Here is a 7,389-nt window from a genome sequence, read left to right on the forward strand (position 1 = left end):
TAGGAGGGGGGACTGAATTGTGCATTGTTTTATCAGATAAAGAGGTTGAGAGGATGTAACAAAAAAGGAAATAAAAAATGTTATTTTTAGTAAACAAACAAAATAATGTAATGGTAAATTAATTTAAAGAAGGATTGTCCCCTCATCAGGGGAGCAGAAACCCTGTTTTCATTTTTGATGATGTCATTAATATTGTTATTCTCATAATAAATGATTAATATTAGAACTGCTGTTAGTTAGTCCTCTTGTTGTCATTGTTAATGGTACAGTTCACATCATTATTATTACAAACATCGTCAACTTAGCGTATTATTTTCCCGAGGCACAAAATCTCCAGTAGTCCAGAGGGCTAGCAGTCCAGCAGTAGTCTGTCTGTTTGTCTGTCCATGGTCCTGTTAATCTCCTGCTACTTTAGAAGTGATTGTCTTTCTCTTGGTTCCCCACATCCATTGACAAGAACAGCAGTCATTGTAGAGAGAGACATTTTAGCAGTTCTATTATTTCCAAGAGAGAGGTCCAAGTTTTGCCATGCTCGATTGAAAATGTTTTTATTCTTCTAATATTTTATTCATTACAGAAGTCATTTAAGGTACACATATTGTTTTTGTTTCTTCTCTAGTCTTGTTGGGCAGTTGTTTTCCTTTGATGTCCATTGATTAGGACAATATATAAATGTTCCTCACATTCCAATGAGGAAGGGATGCCCACACTAAAGAGCATTCTGTTCAGCAAAGCCCAAAGCCTCACTGGGAAACTGAGAATACCCAATCTGACCCTTAACCCCTAAGGCTCTGTACCCTGTATAGGGCTCCATCTCTAGGTCCTCTTTACGTCTTGGCAAAATCAAACAAACAACATTTGAGACAAGAAATAGACAGATCCATCAATATTCACAGCTTTCTTCTCCTGGGGGGGGGGGGGGGGGGGGGGGGGACGGACGGACTGGTTTTTGAAGGAGATGGGAGTGGACCACAGTCCCACTCACCTCCATACAGATAATTAGCAGCTTGGGTACATTAGCTTAATATGTAGTAGCACATGTAGAAAATGAAATGGAGCAGGTAGAAAGACAAGACATTCAGAATGAATAAAGCAGGATGTAAATATTGTAGAAATACTGTAAAGTAGGTAGAAGATGTATACCTAGCTATGTAGCTCGGGGTCAATGTTACCTGGACATGGAGCAGAAGTTACCTAGTTATCATACTGTATCTGGACCTGACTGGTCTGTTTGTGTGCTGCTCTTTGAATTGCTGTTTCTATAGTTTTCCATTACTTCTGCTAAGAAGTGAGCGTTGCACATTCCTGTTCTGATATGGAATTATGATTTATGACCGGGCATCTTCCTGCTTATCTCCCCGTTGATGAGCAATACCCTCAGATACCTCGGCGGCCCGATTCTATGGAGCAGCTATTGGCAATGAATGTAATAAAAAAACATTTGGCAAATAATATGAAACACAAGATTGGGCTAGACTTCTCTGTATGTGATGGTTTCGTTCACCATGTCATCTGTTTTCTATTTCGCCCCTCAATAGGGATTTATAAACTGTGAACTGATAATTAAAGCAGGCTCCAACACTTTTTCCTTAGAGTCTATCTGTCTCATAGCTAAATTGCTGCATTTGCAACGTCTCTTTCTTTCCAAAAAAGTTTGGTTATCTGCACTCCAGTAGAGTAGAAGACAGAACTCAGACAGAAAGAGACCAAGACAACAGGAAATGACAACATAATGGCAACAGTGGCAGTGCAAGTGTGTTCTGTGTTTTCCTTTTGTCTTTCCTCACTCCCTGTCCCTCACACATCCCTGTCCCTCACACAGCATCGTGAGTCTTTTCACATTTTATGTTGATGATTGAAAGTCTATTTCAGAGTCTAAACAGCGAAGCTCCCTACACAATGTTTTACACACACAACCACACACACACACAAAGTACACACATACACACAGGCCTTGTTGTGCAGGAGCTAGAGCAGGTCTGAGGACTGCACTGCTGTTGTTTAGCCAGTATCTATTTCCCCCTCTCTAGGTCAGCGGAGAATATGGACAATGGTCATGGGCAACAAAGCTCCCAGTGTGGTGCTGAGATGCACTAACGGCTGGGAGAACATGGCCCTATTGGTGGCTTGTTGCACCCCACTAGGGGGGCGAACAGTGGTCCGGGGAGGGCACTTATGCTTCCTCCGCGTGATGGTGCCATCCGGGGACGTGTGGTCATATTTGCCCCCTTCAAAATCAGGCAAGGAATATTCTTTATCGGCCATCTCCTTTAAGGTATGCACCTCGTTCTGCCCCTTCCCCTTGCCTCCCCTGACACGCTGGCGGGTGCAGTTCCGAGCACGGCCTGGCCTCTGAGGGGGCGCAACCCCAGGCTGTCCCTCTGATCTCGGGGCCTCCCCGCTTATGGACGGGGGCGGATGGGGCAGAGGCGAAGGCGGCGAGGGGTAGTGTGGCGCCTCATTGTGGTGAGGGCGGTGGGGGTGGGAGTGAGGCGGTGGCACCGGGTGTGGCTCCTTTTTCAGAGACACCTTATCAGTCCCGGCCCCGGTCTTGCTCTGGTGCAGAGACTCAGAGCCAGAGCAGTTGGGGAAGTCCTCCTTGCGGAGCTGCTTGAGGTCCTTCCCAGCCAGCTCGGCCGGGGCCTGACAGCCTACGGACGAAGTAGAACCTTTGAAGCGTTTGAGCCAGTCCCACAGCGACAGGGCCTTGCAGTCACACTCCCAGGGGTTGTCGTTGAGGCGCAGGTACTCTAGCGCAGGCAGCAGTGCCAGGCAGTCTCCAGACAGCTCGGTTAGTGAGTTGTTAAACAGGTAGAGGGTGGTGAGGCGACGCAGGTCGTGGAAGGCCAGGCGGTCCACCCACTGCAGCTGGTTGTGGTGCAGCAGCAGGCGGTCCAGGGCCCCCAGCCCCCGGAAGGTGTTCTGGTGCAGCGACCACAGACGGTTCCCATGCAGGAACAGGTGGCTCAGGTTATGGAGGTCCACAAAGATGTCATCCTGCAGGAACTCCAGGTGATTATCCTGAGAACAGCCAAACACAGCAAAATGGAGAGGTTATACACCTACAGCACTCTGTAACACTACAATAGTCCAGCTACAATAGTAATTTACAACATGAACAATGTCTACACTGTATTTCTGATCAATTTGGTGTTATTTTAATGGTCAAAAAATTTGCTTTTCTTTGAAAAACAAGGGCATTTCTAAGTGACCCCAAACTTTTGAACGGTAGTGTATATATGTATATATATTTTTTTATTCTAATGTAAAATGCAAAATTGTTTTGTTTGAGTCAGAGTGCCATAGAGCCCTAGTGTACCTGTAGGTAGAGATACTGCAGGTTGCGTAGCCCCTGGAAGATGTTACTGGGCAGCGCACTGAGCCCACAGCGGTACAGGTGCAGAGCATTGAGCCGCCCCAGCCCATGGAAGGTGTCTGCAGCCAGGGAACGCAGGTGACGGTTGTCCCCCAGGTCTAGCTCCTCCAGCTGGGCAAAGCCGTGGAAGGTGGAGGGCTCGATGTAGGTGATGTTGTTGGAGTAGATCCACAGTGTGACCGTGGTGGGGCTGAAGTGGCCCTGCAGCAGCCGGTGGATCTTGTTGTTCTGCAAGAAGATGCGCTCGCTGTGCGGGGGAATGCCTTCGGGGACGGACAGGAAGTTGTGTGCCTGGCAGCTGACAGTACTGGGCGCGGTGTAGCAGATACAGTGGTGTGGGCAGGACCAGGAAAGCTCCAGACCACAGAGAACCAGCAGGAACTCTAGCCCGCAGCCTGGAGAGAGGACAGAGAGAGGAACATGTATGAGAGGACATAGCTACATTTAGTCTGGGGATTTGATTCTGAATTTAAATTCTGCCGTCCGACTTTGATGTCCACTTCGGGACTTGAAAGGAAAGAAGAATGGTTTTTGGAATATTATTTTCAATGAAGTCGAGAAAGATAAATTGGGGGAGAGGAGAAATACTGTAAGTGGAATCAAAGTGATAAAAGAGTGAGATATTGACTAGGAAGAAGGAAGGGCAAGGGGGTAGGATGATAAAGAGATGGGAGATATGGAGACAGCCAGGTCAGAAGTAAACAGTATGAGAGATGATGTAGGGAGGCTAAACCAGAGAGAGACTGTCAGATATATTTATATTACAGAGAAAAACATATTCTGTCCTGATAGATGACTCATGCCAAGTGACCTGTTGCTATCATAGATTTTCTGGCTTCACGGCGTGGCATTTGGCCTTTGAGGAATTCTGCTGCTATTGAGCCACTCAATACAAATGTGGACATTGCATTACGCTCTTGGCTCAGTATCCACAACTCCAAATCCTCCGGTGTCTAAGTCGGTTCCAGAATGAGGCCTGTGTTGCTCTTAGAGTCTGTTCAAGATCAGTCCAAACAATAACATGAGCTTCAGTTGTTCGCTGTATCTAGTATCTCAGGAAGTCTGATTGGATCTATATTACAGGTATACCTCCTGCACACACAACATTTGTTTTCTCAGTTTTCCAATATTTCCTCACCTCTGGGAGATAGTAGTCATAAGAGGAAGTTAATCTGTGTCCGTCAGCTCACTACAACTGTACTATACTCAGAACCATAGTCAGAGAGAGAGAGACGTGTGTGTGTGTGTGTTGTAAATCCCCTCTCATTAACCAGTCCTTTACGGCAAGGATTAGAAAATACCTGTCAAAGCACACCTGTGAAAGCAGGGGGGATAAATGGGATGTGGAATGCTCACTTAAACTTAGGTTAAGTTTCTCAGAGACAGTCAGACTTCCTGCTGTTTGGTGACACGCTTCCATGGCCCCGTTGTGTGACTTATCCATCTGCTGATCTACAGGGGGAATCAACCAACGGGAGAAAAGCAGGAGTCTATCCCCTCGTAATGACATTTGACAAGCGGTGGCTGTGTTCCCTTCAATTTATTATTCAAGGCATCATGGCGCTCATTCACTCCCTCTAATCGATACGTTTCTGTTGCCTTTTAACTCGCTGCTACCTAATCCCAGGGCTGCTACACTGGAATTCAGGAGCAGGGAAAGTCTCTTTAAGGACAGGAGACAGCATAGACAGACGTATTTATCTGAATATTCCTCCTCCTCCCCAAACTGTGTTTAAGCTGTGACATTCAGCGTCTGACTTCACAGACCTTCTCAGTGTGTCTGGTCTGGTGACCGTAGCGGAGAAGAGGAAAGGAGTGCTGTGCCGTGCATCTTGTTACTTTAACAGGGGCAGAAGCCTCTTCGCTCCCCAGAGCTGGCCCTGTAATCCTGTTTGTCAACTCTGCAGCTGGGTGACAACCATGCATCCTCCCAATCCACCATGCAAACATGCTCCCGAATACAGGTCCTCTCAAGGTTGAACTGTGTGTAAAACTGTTGAACAGTATCACAGAGTACACTGATTACAAGATTTGGAAGAGTCCTTGATAGTCATGTGTCATACACAGGTGCATTTGGTGCCATAGTGCCGGAGGGGAAAGGACTATGCACTTTGGTCGGGGGACACGGCACAGCCACTGCCATCTCTGCTCTTGCACGAGAGTGGAATCAGTGTCGGGACATATTAGATGGTTCACTGCATTGGGGCACACATCTCCCACTACTGTAGGCCTGCCAGTGAAGCACTATACAGGGACCTTTCACAAAGCCAAGAGGAATGTCTTAGAGGAAAACAAGAGGATTACAAAAAGGACAAAACACTTCCAGACAATTAGAAAGGGTTATTCTTATTCCTTTCTCTAAAATGTATTCAATTGTTGTGAGAGGACACTTCCCAATCAAATAGTGGTCACTTTACTTCCACTTTACATTCCACTCTTTTTCTGTTTGTTTATTTCTCTCTCCCTATTTTCTCTTTCACTATTCTATTTCCATGGAGATGTACTGAACATGGCACTTGACTACATGGTTGGAAACATGCTGGATGCTCCTGGGAAATAAAGGTTGGCAGGATGTATCAAACAAATACACAGACTCAGACACAGTCAATGGATCACCCTGTTTAAGGAATATTTCAATGTATCACATTGCAGCTTATTTGAAAAACAGCTTTATATTCATAATATTGACATCTTTCCTATTTACCAACTGTTCTTTGGCTCGCCTTTTACCATTATAATGTATACTGTACTTCATACACATGGTATTGGCATTTATCTCCTAACACAAACAGCACTGTTTATGTCATACTACAGTTTCACCCTACTCCACTTTGTGTACTACACTGCTTTTGGATGGCATTTACTTAAGAGAAACTATGTTCATGAATCATTGAATGGCCAAGGTAGAAGGTTTCCTTATCTGTTCCATTATCCATCCAGTACCTCTTCCTTCCACCTATCAGAGCTGCCGTCACACTAAGGTCTGTGATTTAACTTGTCAGTGCCTTGCTTTTCTTTATTTACATTTTGCTTTGTGCATGTCTTTAATTGAACTTGGTATCAACCATGACACTGGAAGATGATGAGAGTGAGATAAAGCGAGAGAGGCGTAGATCCTACTTAGATAGGGAAACAATTTGAATCGGGGCCAGATGCTAATCAAGTTTTTTATGGAAAGATCCCCCTCCCCTCTCCCTCGTCTCCCCCCTTCCCCATATCTCCCCTGTCTTCCCCCTCCCCTCTCCCTCGTCTCCCCCCTTCCCCAGCATGTCAGAACCCAGTAATTGATTCTTTACTCAGATTAATCTGTTCCCTTAAATTACTGCGTCTACCATCTTATTCATTTTCTCTATCCACGCCTCAGATAATGTGTAGAGAAAAGCAAACAGTACAGTAGAGTGGCTTAACATTATATCTCCTGTCCTCTCCTTTCACAACCTCCCCCTGGACCAGGATCTGTTCCTGTTTAGCATCCCTCCTCTCCTGTAGCAGGGGGAGACAGCAGCTGGTGATGTAGATGCCATGGAGCTGCTTAAAATAACCACTAAGCTTGTCTGTGTCTCCGGTGTGAGAGACGGGAGGGAACGTGAGCTCCACCCTCGCCCTACTTTCAGGGCACGGCGGCATGGCACGGCGGCTGTCTCCTCCGCAGCTGGCATCAGCTAGACTACTGCCACTAGAGACCTGGAGCTTCACACCTGCCACCTCACTGATCTCATCACCCCCCGAGCCATTGTGGATACACAACATGCAGGCACACACATACATGCATTCACACACAACAGGTAGATAGAAAAGGTCGTGTAGGAATGACTGAGACAGATCACGTAGTTATAGTCAAAGTTGAGAAATGTTGGTGAGCTATTGACAGACAGATTGATTTAAACTGAGAGGAGGTATATGAGGACGGTGTAGTGCAGCCGTCATCAAATAAAAATGCAAGAAATGAATGTTTCATAATCATAACGGCATTGTTTGCTCACACAATAAGCCATTCAGCCTAAGTTGTATTA

At 46.0% G+C, this 7,389-nt stretch overlaps 1 pseudogene; it reads right to left on the reverse strand.

The window, feature by feature from the left end:
- Window positions 1-1,841: 1,841 nt before the first annotated feature.
- On the reverse strand, window positions 1,842-7,126 carry LOC115206826 (reticulon-4 receptor-like 1 pseudogene; annotated as a pseudogene).
- Window positions 7,127-7,389: the final 263 nt, after the last annotated feature.

The sequence above is a fragment of the Salmo trutta genome, chromosome 13 (assembly GCF_901001165.1).
Source record: "Salmo trutta chromosome 13, fSalTru1.1, whole genome shotgun sequence".
Taxonomy (NCBI): Eukaryota; Metazoa; Chordata; class Actinopteri; order Salmoniformes; family Salmonidae; genus Salmo; species Salmo trutta.